At 41.9% G+C, this 26523-nt stretch overlaps 1 protein-coding gene across 14 annotated transcripts in view; it reads right to left on the bottom strand.

Annotated features, from left to right (window-relative positions):
* The window catches only part of NUMB (NUMB endocytic adaptor protein), a 196311-nt gene that overhangs the window by 138955 nt on the left and 30833 nt on the right, over positions 1-26523 (bottom strand). For 10 of the 14 annotated variants that reach the window (XM_050798737.1, XM_050798735.1, XM_050798742.1 and 7 more), the window contains one exon: positions 6150-6286. The exons of the other annotated variants lie outside the window; for them this stretch is intronic. The gene's annotated coding sequence lies outside the window, so the exon portion shown is untranslated. Of the gene's footprint in view, positions 1-6149; positions 6287-26523 lie in introns of those variants that run through there. 14 annotated transcript variants of the gene reach the window in all.

Raw genomic sequence — 26523 nt, 5'->3', positions numbered from 1 at the left:
AACCTCCGCCTCCTGGGTTCAAGCAATTCTTCTGTCTCAGCCTCCCGAGTAGCTGGGATTACAGGCATGCACCACCGCGCCCAGCTGATTTTTATATTTTTAGTGGAGACAGGGTTTCACCATGTTGGCCAGGCTGGTCTCGAACTCCTGACCTAGTGACGTGCCCGCCTCCGCCTCCCAAAGTGCTGGGATTACAGACGTGAGAAAATTATTTCAAAGCAAAAAGTTAAAAATGTTGGGAAGGGCCGGGCGCGGTGGCTCAAGCCTGTAATCCCAGCACTGTGGGAGGCCGAGATGGGCGGATCACGAGGTCAGGAGATCGAGACCATCCTGGCTAACACGGTGAAACCCCGTCTCTACTAAAAAATACAAAAAACTAGCCGGGCGAGGTGGCGGGCGCCTGTAGTCCCAGCTACTCCGGAGGCTGAGGCAGGAGAATGGCGTGAACCCGGGAGGCGGAGCTTGCAGTGAGCTGAGATCCGGCCACTGCACTCCAGCCTGGGCGGCAGAGCGAGACTCCGTCTAAAAAAAAAAAAAAAAAAAAAAAAAAAAAAAAAAGTTGGGAAGATTTCTTGCTTGGTAAGATGAAGTAAATACATCTCCCTTTATCTTCCAGTTAACTATAACACTGGGACAGAATGCATGAACAGCTATTTGAAGACGCTGTAAATATCACAGGTGGATCCAGGGAAATCACCAGAATTCCAACTACCCCCAAACCAGCTATGAGTTTATCATTTTTTTTCCCTCTAGTATCCTCCAACCTGAACTCAACACAACCTAAAACCCAGAACTGAGCACAATGGTGCAGGCGGAGAGAGAAACAGAACCCTCTAGCTCTGGCTCAAGGCCAGTAAAGGGAACTCCTACAGCTCAGAGAAGATGAGGGAAATCCTTTGGGTATTTTTTTCTCTTTTTTTTTTTTTTTTTTGACAGGGTCTCACTCTGTTTCCCAGGCTAGAATGCAGTAGCACAATCACAGCTCGCCACAACCTCAAACTCCTGGGCTCAAGTTATCCTCCCGCCTCGTCCCCCCAGAGTGCTAGCATTACAGGTGTGAGCCACTGTGCTCAGCAGCTTGGGAAAACTCCATACTCTCATGTGTCAGTCCCCAGGTCATCCACAGTGGGGGCAGCAGCAACAGCAGAAGAATCTGGGAATGGAAAGCCACCTCCAGGAACAAAACTTTTGAAGGAAGGGAACCTTTCTCTCCATCCAGTGGGGTCTTGCCTCCAAGTGGGCAGGACAAACTCCATTGTTTTGGGTTTTTTTTCCTTCTCTTTCTGTCTGTAGGAAAGTGACCCCATAATGTTGTTTATGAACTGCTGGGCTCATCCTCAACCTGTGTAGGTATGCATCTGATATCAACTGGCATAATAAAAACTTTGATAACTGAGATAATGAATAGACCTACACCCAGATCCCAGACTGACCACTGGATGAAACACTTGTGGGACAGATCTGAATAACACTGCCAAAGCTCAGAAAACTGAATTTATATGGAACCACAACCCACCGAAGACTAAAATAAAAATACCAATATTCTCCACAGAATATAAAGAAAACTGGCCAGGCACAGTGGCTCATGCCTGTAATCCCAGAACTTTGGTAGGCCGAGACAGGCAGATCACATGAGGTCAGGAGTTCCAGACCAGCCTAGCCAACACAGCAAAATCCCATCTCTACTAAAAATACAAAATTAACCAGGCATGGTGGTACACACATGTAATCCCAGCTACTTGAGGTGGGGATCACACCTGTAATCCCAGCACTTTGGGAGGCTGAGGCAGGCAGATCACTGAAGGTCAGGAGTTCAAGTCCAGCCTGGCCAACATGGTGAAACCCCATCTCTACTAAAAATACAAAAATTAGCCAAGTGTGGTGGCACATGCCTATAATCTCAGCTATTTGGGAAGCTGAGACATGAGAATCACTTGAACCTGGGAGGTGGAAGGTGCACTGAGCCAAGATCACACCACTGCCCTCCAGCCTAGGAGACAGAGCAAGACTCTGTCTCAAAAAAATACATAAGTAAATAAAATAAATAATAATAATAACGGGTATAGAGCTTCAGTTTTGCAAGATCAAAGGAGTTCTGAATATTGGCTGCAGAGCAATGTGAACGCACTTAACATTTAAAGATGGTTAAAATGGTAAATTTTTATGATATGCTAATTACTTCCCTACTCCAAATGTTAAACACTTTTGTTAAACACTTCATTCACAGAAGGTACTATACCTTTTAATAATTAGGACTAGAGGGTACAGGAGGGTTAGGAGTAATAAAAAAGTCATGTAACTTCTGTATTAACAAAAACCTGTAAAAACATGAACTGAATGCTGTTTTTCAAGTAAGAATCACTGTAATTTTAAAACCAGGAATCTCATTTTAAAAAAATGGTAAGTAGGAGAACACTAATCTCTAAGCAACATAACTTACTTCTTCCAGAATTACTAAAAGTCCTTTTTGCATTTTAAAATAATTTGTACAGGCCCTGCACAGTGGTGCACACCTATAGTCCCAGCTATGCAAAGATACAAGTACGCTATGATTACGCCTATGAATAGCCACAGCACTCCAGCCTTGGCAATACACAGTAAGACCTGTCGCTGAAAAAATAAATACATAAAAATAAAATTAACTTTACATAGTCATGTATCTTTACCCAAGAACTTTATCATTTACTTCCTTCCAAGGATTACATAAAGTACCAAAATAAACACTACCATATTTGTAATTTCTTAAGAGTGTTTAGGAACTTTTGTTGTTATTTGTTTCAGAGAACAGTATTTCACTATTTGAGAGATTTTCATCCCCTTAGGTACAGGCCTACAGAAGATAATGTATTCAATAGATCTGTATCAGATATCAGCAATTAACCTACTCTGACTTCTTAAAAGCAAAAGGGAGCTAAAAACAAATGTTTAAAACAAAAAGTCAAGTTAAATGCTTAAAGGCTTTCTGTATGCTTGCACATATATGCATATATGTTATTTAAGATACAGTATTTTACATTACCTATAATCATGATTCCTAATCTGTCTATTGTAAAATACCTTATCTTGGTTTTATTTATTTATTTTTGGGTTTTTTTAGAGACAGAGTCTCTGTCACCCAGGCTGGAGTGCAGTGGCACAGATCTCAGCTCACTGTAACCTCCACCTCCTGGGCTCAAGGGATTCTCCCACTTTAGCCTCCAGAGTAGCTGGGGTTACAGGCGCGCACCACCACACCCAGCTAATTTTTTGTATTTTTAGTAGAGACGGGGTTTCCCTATTTTGGCCAGGCTGGCCTCCAACTCCCTGCCTCAAGTAATCCACTCATCTGGGCCTCCCAAGGTGCTGGGATGGCAGGAGTGAGCCACTATGCCAGGCCTCATCTTGTTTTTAAATGCAAAAAAAAAACAAAACTCACTCCTGTCATCCCAGCCCTTTGGGAGGCCAAGGTGAGCAGATGGCTTGAGCCTACGAGTTCAAGACAAGCCTGGGCAATACAGCAAAACCCCATTTCTACAAAAAATACAAAAATTAGCCAGGCATGGAAGCTTGTATCTGTAGTCCCCATTACTCTGGAGACTGAGATAAGAGGAGCACTTGAGCCCGGGAGGCGGAGGCTATAGTGCTAACTGCACTCCTCCCTGGGCAAAAGAGGAAGACCCTATCTCAAAACAAAACAAAAACAAAAACAGCTTTCTCAATTACTGTACCTTTTGAACTAAAATATATTGTTTCACAAAAATCAGTCAATTCTGATCATTAACATTTGAGAATTAACAAACTTCTGATATTGCCTCTATTGACACACTAGGTGGTTCAGTTTTTCTCCATTATAGAACTTTACCTGCAAATACTAGGGAAATAGTGCTGAGCCAACTCTGTTAAATTAAACTCATTATGATGTAAATCACTTTGGAATGAGAAAGTATCTAGATAGCAAGAAAATCTTCTGAGTCTTCTGCTTCCTAAAGCCTATTGTCCATTCCTATAGTGAACAGACGACAATCACATGTAATGTTTATAGAATTCTCTAAAAATATTTTCCATCACATCCAGAATTTGAGTATTAGTTATATTCAAACCTGCCACAGGCAGTTTATATAACTGGTAGCAGTCAATAAGGCAACCAAATACTCTATAACTTTGCAGTTTTCTCATCCCACTGAAAAAACTTGGCCAGGCGTGATGGCTCACGCCTGTAATCCCAGCACTTTGGGAGGCCGAGGCATGTGGATCACGAGGTCAGGAGATCGAGACCATCCTGACCAACATGGTGAAACCCCATCTCTACTAAAAATACAAAAAATTAGCTGGGCAAGGTGGCACATGCCTGTAGTTCCAGCGACTCGGGAGGCTGAGGTAGGAGAATGGTGTGAACCTGGGAGGCGGAGCTTGCAGTGAGCCGAGACCGTGCCACTGCACTCCAACCTGGGCGACAGCACAAGACTCCATCTCAAAAAAAAGAAGAAAAACTTAAGATATTTACCAGAAATTTAGCACAATCCTGGAAAAATTGTACACAATCCTGTACAATCCTGAAAAAGACTTCCCTTAAAGAAACAGAGACAGACAAAACAAATGTGGAGGTATATAATTATATTGGCATTCGGTCCTCAAATTTATATTGGAAATCAATTTCCCAAATAATTCTCAAATTATTCAAACAAACAAGAAAAAAAAAGACCCAAGTAGGCTTTGAACTAACACGTTCTTAAAACAACAACAACAACAACCCAATTCCAAACTACAAATCTTATCTTCCATCTTGTTTATAAACTTTTGTCTCTACTTTTGATTGTAGCAGTATACTGTTTTGTTGACACAAAAGAAAATTCCAGGCCAGATGCAGTGGCTCATCCCTATAATCACAACACTTTGGGAGGCCGAGGAGGGTGGATCACCTGAGGTCAGGAGTTCCAAGACCAGCCTGACCAGCATGGTGAAACCCCATCTCTACTAAAAACACAAAATTAGCCAGGCGTGGTGGCACATGCCTACAATCCCAGCTACTTGGGAGGCTGAAGCAGGAGAATCACTTCAACCCAGGAGGCAGAGGTTGCAGTGAGCCGAGATTATGCCATTGCATTCCAGCCTGGGCAACAAGAGCAAAACTCCTTCTAGAAAGAAAGAAAGAAAAGGAAGAAAAGAAAGAAAGAAAATTCCAAATCTATTTCACTTTTTTTCTGTTTAGACATCTTATTTTCAATATCATACTCTACTACACAAGAACACATCAAATTCTTATTGAACTCATACACCATAATATCCTGCAAATATTCCTCTTTTTAATATATTTCATGTTATCTATATTACCTTAAAAGTAATACAAATCGTGGCAAATATTTTCCAAAGATGCCTACAACATTAGATTCCATCCCATACGCTCTTCTTACAATGTGATGTTGATCTTTCAAGTGGTGGGGTCTATGTCCACAGCTTCCTTGAAACCTGGGAGGACCTTTACAACTACATCAACTGGTAGGACAGAGCAAAGTAACACTATGTGACTTCCAAAACCAAGTCAAATATGCCATGCACCTTTGCCTTCCTCTCTTGGGATGCTCTCTCTCTTGGAACCCAGGTACCATGCTGTGAAGAAGCCGAGCAGCCACAAGGAGAGGTCACATGAAGGTGTTCTTGCCAACAGCCAGCATTAACCACCAGATATGTGAGTGAGCAAGCCTGCCTTCAAATGATTCCGGTTCCCAGCCACTGAGCCACTCCAACCCTTCTAGCCATCTCACTTCATGCTATATGTTAACAGAGACAAGTATCCCTACCAATCAAGCCTTGCTCAAATTGCAAATACATGAACAAAATAAATGACTGTTGTTTTAAGCCACTAAGTTTGAGGTACTTTGTTACACAGCAATAGATAACTGCAATACAAGCTCATAAATACAATCTGGAAAACAGACAAAAAGAAAAACAATTTTAATTATTCTAAGTTTTACCATTATAAAACATTTTGACACACATCTTACAATTAAGAAAACGTTTTGCCCTACCCACCTAATATTCCAAGTGATTTTATCAGGACAAAGGGTTATATCTGTAAAGGCAATAAAACGTTTGTATCTAACTACAAACAGGAAGAAAGACTGTTAGCCTTCAATCCACTTTGCTTATCCTTAAATCTCTCTTTCACTTACCTGTCCTAAGTGAGGTGTCTGAGGATTGCTGGCCCACCAATATTCCAATCTATGGATATAGATCAAGACCTTGAGTGTTACTGTAACAGCAGCTGCACTGGCACTTTTCCCCAGAAGAAGTTGCTTAAGCCTCAAATCTGAAATTTTCAAGGAAAGAAAATCTTAAATATACATACCTCCTTTCAATCACTTAAAATTTCACTTCTATAGTTGAGTAAGGACTGATGGAGTTGGTTAGGATACATGGAAGTGAATGCACAGGTTTCACTAAAAATAGAGTTGGCCTGTGCAATTCTTGAAACAGGGCAAAAATAATAACAACTTTAAAAACTGAGGTGGATAATATGCATTCAGGTTCCAGCCTTACATTCTTAAGAGCTATATGATCTCAGTTAAGTAACAAATTCTCTGTGCATAAGTCTGATCATGTGATGAAGACTGAGGGAACCAGATCAAAATTTTGAGCTAGGAGTCAGCAGACCTGGGTTCCAAACTCAGTGATCATTCTCCCTTGCTGAAAGAACTTTGATACGTCTCTATGGGCTCAATTTTATCATCTCTAAAAGGGGAGGGTTGAATTAAATAGTGGTTGTTCAAATCTAACTCTTGAACAGATGCCAGCCATGACTAAAAACTATTTATAAAGTTACCAATTATGCTTACTATGAGACTGTCCTTCCTACATTTTTGGTGTTAAAATGGCTTATTTTATGAGATTATGTGACAGTAGCAGTAGATGGTAGCAGTTGTTAAAGTTCTCTATAGTCAAAATAAAGAGCTGTAATTCTGTATAAGCAATCTATAAATTATTTTTAGAAATTCTAGTGTATGATTTACGTGAACTCTAAAATTCCTTATACTTCTGACATCCTACATACTCACTATTCAACTAATATTTATTAGGTATCCAATATGTAACAGGTAGTCTACTTGTTGCTGGGCTACCCAAAACCTAAGATTAGTCCCTCCTCTGAAAGGCTCCCAATTTTAATAGGGAAATAGACACATATATCTCAAATATAATATAAATGGGTTAAGTCTTCTAATATAGGTTATGAATCTTATAATACATGGGAGGAAGAATGATAGAATGGATTTTGTTTTATATTTTGGAGACTGGGTCTCGCTCTGTCTGCCGGCCTGAAGTGCACTGGCGTGATCTCGGCTCACTGCAGCCTCAACCTGCCAGGCTCAAGAGATCCTCTCACCTCTGCCTCCTGAGTAGCTGGGACTACAGGCATGTGCCACCATGACCGGCTAATTTTGGGGGGAAGGTAGAGGGTGGGGGTGGGGGTAGGTACAGATGAGGTCTCACTATGTTGCCCAGGCTGAATGAATGAATTTTACAACTTAATAAGCTTTTAAAGTGAGTTTTGTAGTTGTAGGATGAGTTAATTATAACCTCTTTAAACCTCAGTTTATTTGTAAAACAATAATGATTACAGATACCACAGAGTTGTGGTACACAGATAAGATGCTATAAGAGGCCATTACAAAAAGTGAAAACATTCAGCTCACACGCCTTCCAGGAGACAAAAAAAAAATCATTTAATAATGACACAGTGCAAAAAGAGTTATTTACAAAACTGTAAATATGTATTTGTTTAAAACACTGTAAAACTCAGTGGTGCTTTTCTTCACTAGCTTCTAAGCAGCTGAAGGTTATAACCAAGTTTGCACCACTTTATATTCCTAGCATCTAGTACAATGCCTAATAAATAGCCAGCATCAATAAACAGTTTATTAGAAAAATTGATTGAATAAATTGGTAAATGGCTAATCTATTTTTACAGAAATTAAAGTTACAGTAGCTAAAAGTAAAAATTCTTAGAACTTTTATCCAAAACTAATTTTATTTATTTATTTATTTATTTAGAGACGGAATTTCGCTCTTGTTACCCAGGCTGGAGTGCAATGGCACGATCTCGGCTCACCGCAACCTCCACCTCCCGAGTTCAAGCGATTCTCCTGCCTCAGCCTCCCGAGTAGCTGGGATTACAGGCATGTGCCACCATGCCCAGCTAATTTTTTTGTATTTTTAGTAGAGACGGGGTTTCTCCATGTTGGTCATGCTGGTCTTGAACTCCCAACCTTAGATGATCTGCTCACCTCGGCCTCCCAAAGTACTGGGATTACAGGCGTGAGCCACTGCACCCGGCCCCAAAACTAATTTTAAATGTGTATTTTGTGCCCACATCTGTCATATTGCAATCTGAATATACATGCATATTTTAAAAGCAAAATAAATTCACCAGACAAGGCAATAGTGCTGTTCCTGAATAAGAAGACAAGAAGCAGTTAACTTTTTTTTTTTTTTTAGAGACAGGGTCTTGATCTGTTGCCCAGGCTAGAGTGCAATGGTGCCTCACTGCACAATCACGCCTCACTGCAGTCTCAAACTCAAACTCAAATGAGGCACAATCATGCCTCATTGCAGTCTCAAACTCCTGGGCTCAGTGATCCTCCCACCTCAGCCTCCCAAGAAGCTAGGACTACAGGTGCATGCCACCATGCCCAGCTAATTTTTAAAAAATTTTTCTGTAAAGACAGTCTCGCACATGCTGGTCTCAAACTCCTGGGCTTAAGCAATCCTCCTCGCTTGGCCTCTTAAACTGCTGTTTACAGGCATGCACCACCATACCCAGCTGGGCAGCTAACATTTAATGGGGACTGATTATTTGCCAAAAGCTCTTCTAAGCACCTCCTATGGATTATCCCATTTAATCCTGAATAACTCTAATGAAATTGACTATTTTTTTAAGAGATGAGGGGTCCTGGCTGGGCACAGTAGCGCATGCTTGTAATCCCAGCACTTTGGGAGGCTGATCAGATGGATCACCTGAGGTCGGGAGTTTGAGACCAGCCTGACCAACATAGAGAAACCCTGTCTCTACTAAAAATAAAAAATTAACTGGGCATGGTGGCACATGCCTGTAATCCCAGCTACTCGGGAGGCTGAGGCAGAATTGCTTGAACCCAGGAGGTGGAGGATGCGGTGAGCCAAGATCGCATCATTGCACTCCAGCCTGGGCAACAAGAGCGAAACTCCGTCACACAAGAGAAAAAAAAAAAAAAAGAGAGAGATGGGGGGGTCTTGCTCTGTTGCCCCGAGAGCCATGATGATCATCGCTCACTGCAGCCTGAACCTCCCAAGCTCAAGTGATCCTTCTGCCTCTCAGCCTTTCAAGTAGCTAGGACTACAGACATGTGCCACCATGTCTGGTCAATTCTTCTTACTTTTTGTATAAGCAGGGTCCGTCACGTTGCCCACACTGGTTTCAAACTCCAGGCCTCAAGTGTCTTCCCACCTTGGCATTACAGGCATGAGCCACTGTGCCCAGCCAAAAGCAACTATTAAATAGTCTCATTTTATAACTAGGAAAATTAAGGCACAAATAACTTCCAAGATCACAAAAATATGAAATAGTGGGTACGGGGTTTTTTAAAGAGTAGTAAAATAAAATGGGTTGTCTGACTCCAGAGCCTTTTTTTTTTATTATTATTATTTATTATTACCATTTTTTGAGACAGTCTCACTCTGTCACCCAGGCTGGAGTGCAGTGGCGTGATGTCGGCTCACTGCAACCTCTGCCTCCCCTCGGTTAAAGCAATTCTCCTGCCTCAGCCTCCCGAGTAGCTGGGACTAAAGGCACACAACACCACACCCAGCTAATTTTTGTATTTTTAGTAGAGACAGGGTTTCACCATGTTGGCCAGGCTGGTCTTTAACTCGGGCCCTCGTGATCCACCTGCCTTGGCCTCCCAAACTGCTGGGATTACAGGCGTGAGCCACTCTGCCTATTTTTTAAATAAATAATTTTGTATTTAAAAATCAGATTTTACCAGAACTGGGAATATTTGCTTCTAATGATTTGATTCTTTTTCTAAAAAATAAGGCCGGGCATGGTGGCTCAGACTTGTAATCTCAGCACTTTGGGAGGCCGAGATGGGTGGATCACCTGAGGTCAGGAGTTCGAGACCAGCCTGGCCAACACGGTAAGACCTCGTCTCTATCAAAAATACAAAAATTAGCTGGGCCTGGTGGTGTGCATCTGTAGTCCCAGCTACTTAGGAGGCTGTGGCACAAGAATCGCTTGAACACAGGAGGCAGAGGTTGCAGTGAGCTGAGATTGTGCCATTGCCCAGACTGTGCCACTGCACTCCACACTCCAGTCTGGATGACAGAGCAAGACTCTGAGTCAAAACAAAACAAAAACAAACAAAACAGTTATTTTATCATGTATGCTAAACACGAAGATACGATACAGTTCCTGCCTTCAAAAGCCCACAAACCAATGCAGTATTATAACATTAAGTAGTCACACCTGAATTTTACTGTTTTAAATTTAATTATCTCAATGTTTTCTTTTTTTTTTTTTTTTTTTTGATACAGAGTCTCACTCGGTCACACAGGCTGGAGTGCAGTGGCACACAATCTCAGCTCACTGCAACCTCCATCTCCCAGGTTCAAGGGATTCTCAGGCCTCAGCCTCCAGAGTAGCTGGGACTACAGGCACACGCCACCACACTTGGCTAATTTTTTTGTATTTTTAGTAGCGACAGGGTTTCACCATGTTGGCTAGGTTGGTCTCGAACTCCTGACCTCAAGTGATTGCCCATCTCAGCCTCCCAAAGTGCTGGTATTACAGGTGTGAGCCACCACACCCGGCCTTCATTTACTCTTAATTCCAAGTATTACAGCCTTAAGTTTTCAGAGAATATAGGAAAGGTTTATATGGTCTTAAAGGAAAAATTAGTTAAAAACCAAGAGAAACTCATTTTGCATGGCCATCTACTTTCAGATAATGTTGCAGGGGTGTTTGTTTGTTTTGAGCAGGGTCTCACTCTGTCGCTCTGGCTGGAATGCAGGGATGTAATCATGGCTCACTGCAACCTCCACTTCCTGGCTCAAGCAATTCTCCAGCCTCCGCCACCTGAGTAGCTGGGACTACAGGTGCAAGCCACCAACACCCGGCTAATTTTTCATAGAGATGGGGTTTCACCATGATGCCCAAGCTAGTCTTGAACTCCTGAGCTCAAAGCAATCTGCCCTTCTCGGCCTCCCAATTTGCTGGGATTACAGGCATGAACCATAGTGCCTGGCCCCCAGATAACGATTTTTTTTTTTTTTTTTTTTTTGAGACGGAGTCTCGCTCTGTCGCCCAGGCTGGAGTGCAGTGGCGCAATCTCGGCTCACTGCACGCTCCGCCTCGCAGGTTCACGCCATTCTCCTGGCTCAGCCTCCCGAGTAGCTGGGACTACAGGTGCCCACCACCAAGCCCAGCTAATTGTTTCGTATTTTTAGTAGATACGGGGTTTCACCGTGTTAGCCAGGATGGTCTCGATCTCCTGACCTCATGATCCACCCGCCTCGGCCTCCCAAAGTGCTGGGATTACAGGTGTGAGCCACCGCGCCCGGCTGATAATGATGTTTTAAAAATACACACAAAACACAGAATAAGAACAGCTGAATTTCATTACCAATAGATGCTCTAACAAAACAATTTCAGATGTAATTTGCAAAATGCTATTTTTAGCCAACAATGTGTTTCACTTCATCACTGGCCTGATTCTTTAACAGACTGTAGCGCTTCTCATGTTCTGCTTTCAGTTTTAACAACTGTGTTAAAAGGAGAGCTAAATACCAACAAAACACAGAGAAATAACAATAGGTCTTGTAAAGGCTTTTTGGATATGAAAAAAACATTGTTACTAGTGAAAACACCTTACATGTTATTTGACCAAAATGAACAATGATATCGTCAAAATAACTAAAGTAACATTTCACATTTTTCTATGATTACACTCCACATCTTTCTGCCTCCATACCAGCACAATAAACTATTTCTCCTTACTGTCTTGCAACTTTCTTTTTTTTTTTTTTTTTTTTTTTTTTTGAGATGGTCTTGGCTCACTGCAACCTCTGCCTTCCGGCTTCAAGCAATTCTCCTGCCTCAGCCTTCCAAGCAGCTGGGATTACAGGCACGCGTCACCATGCTCAGCTAATTTTTGTATTTTTAGTAGAGACAGGGTTTCACCATGTTGGCCGGGCTGGTCTCGAACTCCCAGCCTCAAGTGATCTGCCCACCTAAGCCTCCTAAGGTGTTGGGATTACAGGCGTGAGCCACCATGTCCGGCCTCTTGTAACTATTTTCAAGAAAACCAATATTCCAGCGATACTAGTCAAGAAGCCATGATAAATGGATGTTAGTAGTAATGACGCAATACTGTAGAATTAGAGCAGTCTATGTTTTACAATAAAGAGGAAATACGAAAACAGATTATTTCTAAAATAGTACCACAAAAGAAAGAAAAAAAAAATCTAGATTTCTAAAAACAACTGGAAATGCTGGCACTGTGAATTCATAGAACTCAATTAAAAGCTTCTGGTTCAAAGATTTGGTTTGCCAAATTTTCCCCTATAAATAAATGTTAAACACCCACTGTGACATTTTATGCCACTTCCTAGATTAAAAGTCTTTTGTTAATTCCATGAAGATAAATGAATACCCAGATTGTTTACATTCCAGGTATCTGCCCCTAGGGGAACAGATCAGAGAAAAGCAACGTAAGCACAACATACAAGCTTTATTGAGACCTGCAAAACAACAAAATTTAACACATTCTCCATACAAAATATGCTTAAGGGAAAAAACTATGTTAGTTGGAAAAACCACAGTACATACTCTTACCTTTTTTTTTTTTTTTACTAGAATCACTATGCCAGTTAGAATAAGTTTACAGGTTGTTGGGGGGCACTCCTAGTCACTACTCTCAGGGCTTTATCCAACAATGGCATATCAGTATAAAAGCTCTTAGAAAATAATCACATTTCAAAATTATGCCCATCCTTTGACTCAACAGTTCCACTTCTAGGAAATTTATCCAAAATAAATGAGTGTGCAAATATGTATGTATAGGCTGGGGGCAGTGGCTCATACTGCAATCCTGTCACTTTGGGAGGCCAAGGAGGGAGGATCACATGAGGCCAGGAGTATGAGACCAGCTTAGCCAATGTGGCAAAACCCCATATCTACTAAAAATACAAAAATTAGCCAGGTGTGGTGGCACATGCCTATAAATCCCAGCTACTTGAAGGGCTGAGGCATGAGAATCGCTTGAACCTGGGAGGCAGAGGTTGTAGTTGATACGGACAAGGAGGAAGGGAAATACAGGGTAGAAGAAGGTGGTTCTCCAGCAAAGGCCCCACCCTCAAGCCTGGAAACCCACAGTTCTACATGGGAACAAGCATTCCTGTTTTTGTGCCTAAATGTTGCCTTTGGGCCCACCACGCCCCCTTATCCTGTACTCATAAAAACCCCAACCCCCAAGCTCCACAAGCAGAGGAATAGAAGAGCAGCAGAATGGCATGGCAGAGGAGAAGAGAAGGAGCATCTGAACATTGAGAGGAATTTGGCTGGGGATGGTTGGAGAGGAGATCAGTCACGGACGGGATGGCCGAATTCCAGGTGAAGATCATCTTCCCACTGCACCCCCTTTCCAGCTCCCCTTCATCCTGCTGAGAGCCACTTCCACCACTCAGTAAAACCCCTGCATTCACCACCATCAAGTCCATGTGTGACCTTATCCTTCCTGAATGCCAGACAAGGACTAAGGTAACAAGAGGGCAGACTTTAAAAGGCTTCACTCTGACTCTCTACTGAGTTGGTTTAACACTTAGCCACCTGTAGATGGCAACTGCTAAAAAAGCATTAACTGTAACACACCCCTAGATGCTACCATGGGGCTGGAACCCAAAAGCACTCTCCCTGGCTCCTGCACCTGCCCTTCTGCATGCTCCCCCTCCCATAAGGGGTTTGAGTGAGGGGCAGCTGAGCCACACACCTACCACAAGTCCCACAAGGGGGTCAGGAAACTCTCTCGTTTCACAGTGAGCCAAGGTCGAGCCACTGCACTCCAGCCTGGGTGATAAAGTGAGACCCTCTCTCAAAAAAAAAAAAAAAAAAAAAGTACGTATTGATTAAAAATACATCTATAATGTAAAAAAAAAAAAAAAGTAAAGCATATGGTGGTGACTCAAATTAAACATAGAATCACAATATATTCTAACAATTCCATTTCTGGGTATATACCCAAAAGAACTGAAAGCAGAGACTCAAACAGATATTTGTACACCAATATTCAAGGCAACATTATTCACAGTAGCCAAAAGATGGAAACAAGTGTCCACTGATGGATGAATGGCTAAACAAAATGTAGTCTGAGCTGCGGGCAGTGGCTCACGCCTGTAATCCCAGCACTTTGGAAGGATGAGGCAGGTGGATCACGAGGTCAGGAGTTCGAGACCAGCCTGACCAACATGGTGAAACCCTGTCTCTACTAAAAATACAAAAATTAGCCGGGCGTGGTGGTGGGCACCTGTAATCCCAGCTACTCAGGAGGCTGAGGCAGGAGAATCGCTTGAAACCAGGAGGCGGAGGTTGCAGAGAGCTGAGATTGTGCCACTGCACTCCAGCCTAGGTGACAGAGCAAGACTCTGTCTCAAAAAAAAAAAAAAGTAGTCTATACATACAATAGAATATTCAGCCTTTAAAAATAATGAAATGCTGACACTTGCTGCCACAAAGATGAACCCTGAAAATTGTGCTAAGTGAAATAAGTCAGACACAAAAAATAAACAAATATTGTATGATTCCATGTATATGAGATAACCAGAGTAGTCAAAATCATAGAGACAAAAGGAGAATGGAGGTTTTGTGGAGAGGAGTGGGGTATAGGAAATTGTTGTTTAATGGGCACAGAGTTTCAGTTTGTAAAATAGAAAAGTTCTGGGATGTACAGTGGTGATGGTTGCACAATAATGTAAACATACTGAATGCCACTGAACTGTACATTTAAAAACAGATAAAACAGTAACTTTGGCAGGGCACGGTGGCTCACACCTGTAATCCCAGCACTTTGGGAGGTAGAAGCAGGCAGATCACCTGAGGTTGGGAGTTCGAGACCAGCCTGACCAACATGGAGAAACCCCATCTCTACTAAAAAAACAAAATTAGCCAGGCATGGTAGCACATGCCTGTAATCCCAGTTATTCAGGAGACTGAGACAGCAGAATCGCTTGAACCCGGGAGGCGGAGGTTGCGGTGAGCCAAGATCGTGCCATTGCACTCCAGCCTGCACAACAAGAGCAAAACTTTGTCTCAAAAAAAAAAAAAAAAAAAAAAGTAACTTTTATGTATATTTTACCACAATCAGAAAAAAAAAAAAAAAGTCAAAGCAAACCATATCACAACTTCTAGACTAGAATGAACACTGTGTTTATTATTCTTGAGTCCCTATGGTGACTCCTCTTTCTTTGCTTTCTCATTATTCAGTACCCCTATACAAGTCATCAAGAATAGGACCAAAGATTTGCCCTTGAAGTTCAAAGCATAATTATGAAAGTTACAATTTGTATCCATAATCTAATAATTAAACCCTGAATCAAAGTTAAAACTTGGAGCTTCTTTGCCTAAATTTTCAATGACATAACATTAAAGGTAAATATGTTCATAATGTCAGGTTTATTAAAAAAAGAAAAACAAAGTCAAATAAATTCCTATGTAAATTATCTTCTCTTCGGCAAAAATTTCAAACTAGTAGAGGAGGAAGAGCAATGAAAACCTCAAGAGATATAACTGAATACTCACATTAGAAAGTCCCCAGAAAACTGAAGAATAAACTATCGAAATTTGAGCCTTAATGAATATGCAGTTTATGGTCAAAATAAGTAAAAAGGGAGCTAAGTCTGACATCAAAGTAAACAGAAAGTCCCACCCAAGAATAGAAAGTCCCACCTAATCCCATTCTGCCCCTTAACATCCTCAGAGAATGGTATAACTCTGGCATAACCCAAAATACATAGTTAGGGCACACGTACAGAATTCACTCCATCAAGGAATGGGAGTGCTTAAGGGATGAATCCAAACTTAGCTCTAGCTGACAATTTTTTTTTTTTTAAGACAGTCTTGCTCTGTCGCCCAGCATGGAGTGCAGTAGTGCTATCTCGGCTTACTGCAACCTCTGCCTCCCGGGTTCAAATGATTCTCCTACCTCAGCCTCCCAAGTAGCTGGGACTATAGGCACATGCCACTACGCCCAGTTAATTTTTGTACTTTTAGTAGAGATGGGGTTTCGCCATCTTGGCCAGGCTGGTCTTCTTGACCTCAGGTGATCCACCCGCCATGGCTTCCCAAGTGCTGGCATTACAGGTGTAAGCCATGGTGCCCAGTCGTAGTTGAAACCTTATTGCATTCAAGACCCAGATGTTCCCAGGTATGAGAGCAGTGTTCCTGCTTAGCCAGGCACTCACCGCAAGACATGCTGTCGTCTGACATAATCTATAAGCAAAGGAAAGCCAGGTCAACGGGCTCACTCTCCAAAGGAAACCAAGACAGCTATCTTCAACTGTGAAAATGAACTGGGAAATCATTTATTTGTCACAATCAGCACTTCGAGAAAATCACATTGGAAAAGATGAGTGTATCACATGTATAAGGGTGACTATTGATTCACATTTTTCTTTCAACTGTCTATGTGTGCATGTGTGTATAGGTGTGTGTAGGTGGGGAAATTACCACCAAAAATGTTTTAAAAATTTATTGTTAGGCCAGGCACAGTGGCTCACACCTGTAATCCCAGCACTTTGGGAGGCCAACGCAGGCAGATTGCTTGAGTCCAGAAGTTTGAGACCAGCTTGGTTGACATGGCGAAACCTTGTCTCTACGAAATATATAAAAATTAGCCAGGTGTCACGGCACACATCTGTAATCCTGGCTACTTGGGAGGCTGAGGCACGAGAATTGCTTGAATCTGGGAGGTAGAGGTTGCAGTGAGCTGAGATCGCACCATATTATTATGGAAATAGACACTTGCACCTATACACAGAATCACCATGAATATGGATGCACTCCAGCCCGAGCAACAGAGCCAGACCCTGTCTCAAGAAAAAATACAATAAAATAAAATTCATTATTGTAGAGAAACTTTTGTATTAATACTTGTGAACCTAAAGACACAAGCAAGAATATTTTTGTAAGAGCAACAAAATAGGGTAAAACAATCCATCTTTAGGAAAAAAGACAAATTGTTGCAGAGTCATAAAATTAATACGAATATCTGAGAAATGCACAACAGTGCATAAATCTGAAATAAACTGTAAATAGGTAACCTATCTGTTCTCAGTTTTTGAAAATTAATATACTGCCTAAAGTAATATAAGAGAAAAAAAGGAAAGTAAATTTGTTTTCTTTTTTTTTTGAGATGGGGTCTCGCTCTGTCACCCAGGCTGGAGTGCAATGGCGCAATCTCAGCTCACTGCAACCTCCACCTCCCGGACTCAAGCGATTCTCCTGCCTCAGCCTCCCAAGCAGCTGGAATTACAGGCAAGCACCACTGCGCCCAGCTATTTTTTGTGCTTTTAGTAGAGACGGGGTTTCACCATGTTGCCCAGGCTGGTCTTGAACTCCTGATCTCAGGTGATCCACCTGCCTCAGCCTCCCAAACTGCTGAAATTACAAGCATGAGCCACTGTGCCTGGCTAGAAAAGTAATTTTTAATAAAATATTTTAATATGCAAATGCTCAGGTACAACCATCCTAAAATTCATACTATTATGGAACTAGACACTTGCACCTATACACAGAATCACCATGAATGTGACAGCTACAAATCCAGATTGAGACAAATAAGTTGAATAGGGAAATCAAATGCCATAAGGGGCAATGCCATTGGTAATAGGATTTTCCAAAACAGTGAACAACTCTTGGCAAAGTTCTGAACAAAACAAAGTACAATTTGCCCCAGGTTAATACTCACTAGCTACTACATTCCTGGAAAATTCAGTGTCTATTAAAACTATGTTTTAAAAAACCCTTTGTGTCTAAATGTAAAACAGAATTAATATAACCTAAGTATAGGCCGGGTGCAGCGGCTCACGCCTGTAATCCCAGCACTTCGGGAGGCCGAGGTGGGTGGATCATTTGAGGTCAGGAGTTTGAGGGCCAGCCTCGCCAACATGGTGAAATCCCATCTCTACTAAAAATAAAAAAAGTAGCTGGGTATGGTGACGGGTGACTGTAATCAATCCCAGCTACTCGGGAGGCTGAGGCAGGAGAATCGCTTGAACCTGGGAGGTGGAGGTTGCAGTGAGCCGAGATTGTACCACTACGCTCCAGCCTAGACAACAGAGCGAGACTGTCCAAAAAAAGAGAGATAAGCATAAACATGTTTTACAAGAAGGTTTGGGGAAATAGTCATGCAGAACTGTCTCATACCTTGTGGGATGTCTGGCATTCCTGGCTCATGTTCATTGAATGTCAAAACTGAACTCATCCTCCTCTAATCATTGCAGCAAGCAAAAGTGCATCCCCAAAGATCCAAACACATGATAGTAGCAGTACTATCCTTGTGGAGAACCATAGCCTTCAAGCAAGGATAGATCTCAATATGGTCTCCAGATTGCCCTTGTTTGCATGACACCATGAGTTGAATAGGATAAAAAGCCTAACCAATGTCTAACTCTGGTAAAGAAGGTCTATTTGTTTGTGTTACTATAAAAGAAACTGAAACTAGGAAATTTATAAAGAAAAGAGGTTTAGGCCAGGCGCGGTGGCTCACGCCTGTAATCCCAGCACTTTGGGAGGCTGAGACGGGCAGATCACGAGGTCAGGAGATCGAGACCATCCTGGCTAACACAGTGAAACTCCGTCTCTACTAAAAAATACAAAAAAACTAGCCGGGCGACGTGGCGGGCGCCTGTAGTCCCAGCCACTCGGGAGGCTGAGGCAGGAGAATGACATAAAACCCGGGAGGTGGAGCTTGCAGTGAGCTGAGATCCGGCCACTGCACTCCAGCCTGGGTGGCAGAGCGAGACTCCATCTCAAAAAAAAAAAAAAAAAAGAAAAAAAGAAAAGAGGTTTAACTGGCTCACAGTTCTGCAGGATATATAAGCATGGCACCAACATTTGCTTGGCTTCTAGTGAGGGCCTCAGGAAGCTAACAATCATAGTGGAAGGCTAAGTGGGAGCAAGCACATCACATGGTGAGAGCAGGGGAAAGCGGGTGGGGAGGTGCCACACTCTTTCAAACAACCACATCTCACGTAAACTCACTGAGCAAGACTCATTTATCACCAAGGAGATAATGGTAAATCATTCATGAGGGATCTGCTCCCATGATTCAATCACTCCCTGGCCCCACCTCCAACACTGGGAATCACATTTCAACGTGAGATGTGGAAGGGATAAACAACCAAACCATATCAGGAGGAACAGATCCTGTCTCACAAAAAAAAAAAAAAAAAAAAAAATTGTTACACTCCCAGAGGACGTTATAGTTTACACGAAGTGTTTTTGTTTAAATTTAATCCTTATAGCTGACAGATATCATAAGAGAGATGTCATTATTCTTTTCATGTTACTTATAAGGTGAACAATCTCAGAAAGGTCGGTCACAAAGCTAGTAAGTGACAGAGACAAGATTTCAAGCCCTCTGATTTCAAATCCTGTGTTCCTTCCACCAAACTAAACTGCTTTACAAATATCCAGTATGGCAATACAGATAAAAAGGAGTATTCATGGCACAAGATCAATATAAAGACTCTTGACTGGCCTGGCATGGTGGCTCACGCCTGTAATCCCAGCACTTTGGGAGGTCAAGGTGGGTGGATCACTTGAGGTCAGGAATTGGAGACCAGCCTGGTCAACATGATGAAAACCCATCTCTACCAAAAAACAAACAAACAAACAAAAAAAACAAAAAAAAAAAAAACAGGTTGACCATAGTGGCTCACGCCTATAATTCCAGCACTTTGGGAGGCCAAGGCAGGTGGATCACCTGAAGTCAGGAGTTCGAGACCAGCCTGGCACCAACATGGCGAAAGCCCATCTCTACTAAAAAATACAAAAATCAGCCGGGCGTGGTGGCAGGCGCCTGTAATCCCAGCTCTTGGGAGGCTGAAGCAGGAGAATGGCTTGAACCCAGGAGGCGGAGGTTGCAGTGAGCCAAAAATCGCACCACTGCACTCCAGCCTGAGCATCAGAGCAAGATTCTGTCTCAAAAAAGAAAAAAAAAAAAATAGCCAGGCATGGTGGCACACACCTGTAATCCAAGCTACTTGGGAGGCTAAGGCAGGAGAATGGCTTGAACCCAGGAGATGGAGGTTGCAGTGAGCAGAGATGGCGCCACCACACTCCAGCCTGGGCGTCAGAGCAAGATTCTGTCTCCAAAAAAAAAAAAAAAAAGTTAGCCAGGCATGGTGGTACATGCCTGTAATCCCAGCTACTTGGGAGACTGAGGCAGGAGAATTGCTTGAACCCGGGAGGCGGAGGTTGCAGTGAGCTGAGATTGCATCACTGGACTCCAGCATGGGTGACAGACTGAGACCCTGTCTCAAAAAAAAAAAAAAAACACACTCGATCTATTTTGCTATATGACAGATGGTTGTATTATTACTTGTACTGTAGGTTGATGCAAAAGTAATCATGGTTTTTGCCATTAGAAGTAACTGCGAAAACCACAGTTACTATCTCTCGCTCTATATATAGAATCTCAGTTATTTCTGAATATGAGAAATTTTTAAATATTGGTAGTCCTGTCCTAGATTGAAAAATAAAAAAGAAGAAACATTCAAAAAGAAAGACGCAAAATTTTAGGAGCAACTATGACAAGCAGTGTTTAATTTCTTCCTAATACCTGAAAGGTTATGGGTCAGAATCCTAACATGTCTTCTACTTAATCAAAGATTTCCAAATCCCATTATTGATTCTGACAAAGAATTAACATAGTCTTTTTAAAAACCTTTCCATCTGGGGACAAATGTATAACCATTATAACCATTAAGAACTTTATAAAATCTTGCCTTAACTAAAGTGCTTCTAATGGAGTCACTATCAATCCTCTCAGTGCCATGCTTCTTTCTTGATAAAACATCCTCACAGTTCCAAATACCTATATGTACACAGTAGTTTACAATATAAGACAAAAATAAAAACAAAGGCATACTCAGGGCTTGATGTAAGAGGAAAAAAGGAAGTGGCATGTCTTATTATTTCAGCTGAAGAAATAAGGAAGTAGGATCATTTATCAACAAGCATAATCTTCATGAGCACGTCTCTAAAGGGCAGAATGATATACTCAGGTTTTCCTAAAAAAGAGTAGTAGACAATGGTCTACAACACTCATCTCTCCACTAATTCAAACCCCAAAACCAAGAAGAAAAACTAACTTAACTGACTGTTCTGATTTCTAAAGAAAAAATAATAATATATGCTTCTGAATTCACAGTTCAAGTTTAACTAACTAGAATGAGGGCTTTAGGAGTTGCAATATGCAAATATGTAAGTCATAACCTAAACTCAGAAGCTGGAAGTTTGTCCTATAATATTTTATCCCTCCTTTTTGTTCTTCTTTCCCCTAAAAGATCTTTACCTCAGTCAGAACTATGGTTGTCTAAGCCAACATCTCTACCCCAAGCACCACTTTATTTTCTCCCTCATACACATTGTTACACCCCTTTTTCCTGACTTAAAATTCACTCCATTCCAACTCCTATGGTGTCTCTATGACATCTACACAGGTTAAACTGACTTCTTTGATTCGTAGCTAATAGAAAGTATATGCAATAGAGTTTAAAAGAATATCAATTGCATGAATATTTCTGGAAAGCAACTGTAAATACAAAGAATAAAGCACTATGTTATATTGAAAAAAACTGCAATTCATCATGAAAAACCTTCAGTTCAAGGTACCTGGGATATAGATTAAGATTAAATTTAATATAATTTTTTTAATTGTTTTAATAGAAATAGGGGTCTCGCTATGTTGCCCAGGCTGGTTTTGAACTCCTGGCCTCAAGCAATCCTCCTGCCTCAGCCTCCCAAAGTGTTGAGATTACAAATGTGAGCCACTGACCTGGCCTAAAATTAAATTTAAATGTCTCACCCAAGTGCCTCAAAACCTGCTATAATTCCCAAACACATTTACAGATACATTCAGAATTACACATTCTGAATACTGATTGACAAGTACTTGGGGGTTACTATATAACTGTCTAAATACTAACAAGGAATCACAGGACTCACTTGAAAACATAATAACTACTATATATACATCACCTACTATATTCAAGGCACTGTTCTAAGAATTTACATATAACTGTGTATAAGTGTACATAATATCATTTCATCAGTACAAAGAAACACTAAGAGATAGGGGCTATAATTCTAATTTTATTTACTTTTTTTTTTTTTTTTTTTGAGATGGAGTCTCACTCTGTCACCCAAGCTGGAGTGCAATGGTGCAATCTTGGCTCACTGCAACCTCCGCCTCCCGGGTTCAAGCAATTCTCCTTCCTCAGCCTCCCGAGTAGGTGGGACTACAGGTGGGCGCCACCAAGCCCAGCTAATTTTTTGTATTTTTAGTAGATACAATGTTTCACCATGTTCTCCAGGCTAGTCTCAAACTCTTGATCTCAGCTGATCCACCCACTTCAGCCTCCAAAAGTGCTGGGATTACAGGCATGAGCCACTGTGCCCAGCCTCTAATTTTAAAGATGAGAAAATGTGGCTTTGAAAAAAGGCAAGATCTGAAATCTTGGCTTCAGGCCAAGATGATACAGTACATTCACCCAAATAACTATATATATAAATGTATCAAATGTATCAAATATATAAACAAATAATGCACAGCTGGCAAAAAATAATGTAAATACCTTCCAGGCATTGATAAGTAATACAAATGCAAAGTGGTAAGGCCTCTGAAGCCAGAGGCCTACTGGGCTCCTGGTTCAGAAGCAGGCAGTGGCAGCTGGGAGTTTGGCTTCCTTGGGGAACAGGCAATAAAAATGTTCCATATAAGACAGAACCTGGCCTGGCACAGGTGCGCACACTTGTAATCTCAGCTATTTGGGAGGCCAAGGCAGGAGGATCACTTGAGCCCAGGAGTTTGAGACCAGCTTGGTCAATACATAGAGGATCCATCTCTACAAAAAATTTAAAAATTAGCCAGGGCCAGGCGCAGTGGCTCAGGGTGTAAACCCAGCACTTTGGGAGGCTGCAATGGGCAGATAACCTGAAGTCAGAAGTTTGAGACCTGCCTGACCAATATGATGAAACCCTGTCTCTACTAAAAATACAAAAACTAGCCGGGAGTGGTGGCAGGCAGCTGTAGTCCCAGCCACTCAGGAGGCTGAGACAGGAGAATTGCTTGAACCTGGGAGGCAGAGGTTGCAGTGAGCCAAGATCGTGCCACTGCACTCCAGTCTGGGAGACAGGGCGAGACTCCATCTCGAAACAACAACAAAAAAATTAGCCAGGCATGGTGGCACATGCCTATAAGTCCCAGCTACTTAGGAGGCTGAGGTAGAGGATCACTTGAGTCTGGGAGGTCTGAGCTGCAGTGAGCCATGACTGTACCACTGTACCGCAGTCCAGTCTGGGCAACAGAATGAGACTCTTACATTAAAAAAAAAGAAAGAAAGAAAAAAAAAACAAGACAGAGTCTGCCAGAGCTAGGGTGGGGGTAGGGTTCCCTTATTTACAAACAAGGCTGAAAGCAACTGGCCAACTCTGCCTGGAGCTATTGCTTACAGGAAATAACTCGTAAGTTGCATGACACAGGCACAGCTTCAAAAACAAGAAAGAGGCCTGGTGCGGTGGCTCCCACCGGTAATCTCAGCACTTTGGGAGGCCAAGGCAGATGGATCACCTGAGGTCAGAGACCAGCCTGGCCAACATGGTGAAATTTTGTAAAAATACAAAAATTAGCCTGGCATGATTGCACATGCCTGTAATCCCTGCTACTCGGGAGGCTGAGGCAGGAGAATTGCTTGAACCTCGGAGGCAGAGGTTGCAGTGAGTCGAGATCACGTCATTGTACTCCAGCCTGGGCAACAGAGTGAGACTCTGTATAAAAATAAAAAATATTGGGAGGCCGAGACGGGCGGATCACAAGGTCAGGAAATCGAGACTATCCTGGCTAACACAGTGAAACCCTGTCTCTACTAAAAAAAATACAAAAAAAAAACTAGCCGGGCGTGGTAGTGGGCGCCTGTAGTCCCAGCTACTCGGGAGGCTGAGGCAGGGGAATGGCATAAAACCTGGGAGGCGGAGCTTGAAGTGAGCTGAGATCCAGCCACTGCACTCCAGCCTGGGCGACAGAGCGAGACTCCGTCTCAAAAAAATAAATAAATAAATGAATAAATAAAATAAAATAATATAAAAGTAAAAAAATAAAACAAGAAAGAGACCAAGCCACCTGCTAGCTCTGTGACTGGATCTGCAATATCCACAATATCAACAGTATCTCTAAGGTGCAGGAACTCTAAACTTTGTTCTAGAACTGCGGTCTAGAGGCAATCAAAAACTACTGTACAAGAAAGAGAAAACACAAGAGGGACAGAGAAAGTTAGCCAATTCTCAAGAATAGAAGACAACTAAAGCTGCTGTTATATCTTAAATAACATTCCAATCTCCATTTCCTGAATATGTATCTATTAAGACTGCTTCTGGTGCTCTCTCACATCCCTCGGTATTTATAGGATAAACCCTCAGCAATTAAGGTAACCAGAAAGAACCTAACATGCTTAAACCTTTTCTACCTTCCCAGCAAACCAACAATCATGATCATCTGAAAATACTAATTTTTAATGTGATAAAGTTACAAAAACCTATTCCTAACTGATAGCCCTTGAAAAGTACAAAAATAAGCATCTAGATTTACCAGTTAGAGAAAAGTGTCTTTATAACTAACTTTGTCGAGTGGGCTTAAGCAAACTTGAAGTGCTATGGAATCTCTCATATTTAGCCTTCCTATTATCAACCAGACACAGGACTTTCCTACCAGTAGGAAGGGAGTGGTTTCCAGTTTTAAGATGACACAATTGAAAAGTTTTGAAAAGGAATTAAAAATAGTCTCAAGAGAATAATTTGAAATAAAAACTGTGTTTTAGTAAAATACGAGTCAAATTAGTAATCCATCACTTAAATCCTAGATCTATGTCTGCTACTACCTAGCTGTGGGACTTTAGCTAACCTACCTAGGCTTCAGGTCCTTTATCTGTTTAAAAAAAGAACACTTTATGAGGTCTCTTTGGGCTCTTCTAATTCTGACATCACCAAATTCTATTAAATGTATGACAGGAATGTTTGTTAAGTGTAAACATATTCAGCATTTACACAGTGTTTTCAACACCTTCAAAAAAAACTACTAGTGTCGTCTACCACTTTCTCTCCTCCCAAAGTCACATAAGCAGAATCTAAAAACAAAACATGGCTAGGCACAGTGCCTTGTGCCTATAATCCCAGCGCTTTAGAAGGCAGAGGTCACGGGATCTCTTGAAGCCAGGAGTTCGACCAGCCTGGGCAACATACCAAGATTCCGCCTCTAAAAAAAAAAAAAACAACAAATTAGCCAGGTATGGTGGCGCATGCCTGAGTCGCAGCTACTCAGAAGGCTGCGGCAGGAGATCACTTGAGCTCAGGAGTTCAAGGCTTCAGTGAGCTATGATTACACCACTGCACTCCAGCCTGGGAGACAAGGTGAGACCCTGTCTCTGTAACATTAAAATAAAAACAAAACAAAACATTTTCTGAGATATTTCCAAAATAATTTTTAATATCATAATATATGCTAGAACTTTAATTGGAGAGGTATAATTTATATATACTCTCCTGAGTTTGAAAACACATAACTATGTCACCACCACCACAATCAAGATATAGAACAGATACAAAAGATATACAGAACACCCAAAGAAAGTCCCTCATGCCCTCAGTAGTCAAACTCTCTTCCAATCCCTCGCAACCACTGGTCAATTTTCTTTCCCTACAGTTTTGCCAAAATACCCTAAAAATGAAATCACACAGTATGTGGCCTTTTAAGTCTGACTTCCTTCATTTAGCATAATGCATTTGATATTGAACAATGTTAGTGAATGCACTGCCAAATCATATGCCATTATATAGATGTGCCAACCTTTATCAATTTACCAGTTGAAGTGCATGTGCATTATTTCCAGTTTTCGGCAATTATGAGTTTGGTGCAAAAGTAGTTGTGTTTTTTTGCCATTAAAATGGCATTAAAGGCCGGGCGCGGTGGCTCAAGCCTGTAATCCCAGCACTTTGGGAGGCCGAGACGGGCGGATCACAAGGTCAGGAGATCAAGGCCATCCTGGCTAACACGGTGAAACCTCGTCTCTACTAAAAAAAAATACAAAAAACTAGCTGGGCGTGGTGGCGGGCGCCTGTAGTCCCAGCTACTCCGGAGGCTGAGGCAGGAGAATGGCGTAAACCCGCGGTGCGGAGCTTGCAGTGAGCCGAGATCGCGCCACTGCACTCCAGCCTGGGCGACAGAGCGAGACGCCGTTTCAAAAAAA

This window comes from Macaca thibetana, chromosome 7 (assembly GCF_024542745.1).
Source record: "Macaca thibetana thibetana isolate TM-01 chromosome 7, ASM2454274v1, whole genome shotgun sequence".
Taxonomy (NCBI): Eukaryota; Metazoa; Chordata; class Mammalia; order Primates; family Cercopithecidae; genus Macaca; species Macaca thibetana.
Note: the sequence above shows the minus strand (reverse complement) of the source record. Positions and strands in the feature narration are given on the sequence as shown.